This window comes from Penaeus japonicus, unplaced genomic scaffold, assembly GCF_977035675.1.
Source record: "Penaeus japonicus unplaced genomic scaffold, GWHDUDI00000001_assembly GWHDUDI00000011, whole genome shotgun sequence".
Taxonomy (NCBI): Eukaryota; Metazoa; Arthropoda; class Malacostraca; order Decapoda; family Penaeidae; genus Penaeus; species Penaeus japonicus.
This window is the reverse complement of record NW_028234413.1, coordinates 21,439,277-21,441,118: the sequence shown is the minus strand read 5'-3', so window position 1 is coordinate 21,441,118 and position 1,842 is coordinate 21,439,277.

Sequence of the window (1,842 nt, the reverse complement as noted above, 5' to 3'; positions counted from 1 at the left end):
TCTGTAGCCCCGATATCACCTTCGCCGTCTCACAGAAAAATACGTAAAAAACATATAAAAGATAAACACTAAAGCAAAGTAAAAATCAATATCTAAAAATGTTTCAGCCTTTCTGAAACGGGGTGTCTGGTCCGAGTCAAGGTTCTGTCCCTATTTTCCTGACGTGCGCATTTTCAGTTACACAATGACGTCACTGTAAATGGCGATCATGTAAACAGAATGTTTTTTATCTTGGGATACATAGTGTGCTTATTGACTCTATGCTCAGTTAATTTATAAAATATTCACGTTGGTGGGCAAGGCAACGCCGTATCTATTAAATCGGTGTTTCCGTCCGCGCAGCCGCACAGAGGGCACCCTCTCCCCTTGCTCCCAAGCAAATTCGAAAGTTCATTCGCTACAATTTAATGACATGACACTATTGCAATGCCAGGTGTATTTGTGAACCGAAGCGTGGAATGAGTTAACGCTGAGTGAGAAAGGTAGAATGTGCGTCTACAGTGAGGAATGAGTCCGTGAGTTTACGAATAAGATGAGAAGACACTGATTGGTACAGAGTTTGTATGATGTATTTAAAGTTCGAATGGAATCACTCCTTCTAAACAATAAGATAAAATTGATATTTTACTGAAATTAAAATGTAATGCAAGTACTTTCGTAATAATTACCTAGTACAATAAACTCAATCTCGTAAATTATAAAAATTCGCACATATGTGAATAATCATATGAATAATGATACAAATGATGAAACTGATCCGATTCGGGAATAATCTGTGCAATAACTGATCGATCAGATAGTTGGTTCGCATTTTTTTGGCTAAGTTGCTTTTGACAGGTGAGGTAGTAGCTAAGGCGTAAGTATGAATTCGCAAGAGAATCACACAGGATGTGAAAAAATGATAATAATTATCAAGTTGATCCGAGTCGGGAATATTTAGGCAATAAATGACCACTCGGATAAGTAGCTCACAGGGAAAAGAAGCGTCTTATTCTAACCCTCGCATCTCTGGCTCTTTTAAGTCTTTTAAGGCTAATTGCCTTTGTTCGTCTAGTGAGTTGCTTATATGTAAGTTATATGTACGATATATGAAGAAAATTAATAAAGTTCGAATTCGTCAAATTTATAAAGGGAATTTTCCTTAAAATACTTGACGAACTTTCAGGGATCACTCTTGTTGTTTACATACATAGTGTATTTAGAATTGTAGAAATTGATGATACAAATGAATGATTAACTAATTGATATAAAGAAATGAATAACAGCATAGAAAGAACTGAAACATATGAAAGTATTGTCTTTATAGTCATTTTTTTGACAAAATAGACAATTTAACTTGATAAAATGTTGATTACCGATAAGAATGTAATTACTTACGTTGAATGACTGTGAAAAAAAAACTTCATGCACTGTTAAAACAAATAAGCACACGTATATGAGGGATATAGGAAAATAGAGAAATGATAAAGAATTAGCCCATTTGTAATCAAATTATTAAATGAAAACCTCGATCACCAATAAAAATGTAATTACGTACGTTGAATAACCGTGAAAATAAAACACCTTGCCTAACAGAAACATTTTAACCTCTTGCACTGTTAAAACATATAAGTATATGGGGGATATAGCAAAATAGAGAAACAAGAAGGAATTGGCCCAATTGTAAGTAACTATATTTTGTTTTGTTTTTTTGCGGAGAATTGTTGAGCAGAAACATTTCGAGAAGTGTATAAATTGCAGAAGGGGTGGAGGGTTCGTCTGTTGATCTCATTCTTCCTTGCATAAGGTCTTTGCCAGGATTTTATGTGTCCAACTCTTGATGTTGGATTTGCCTTGTTGGTC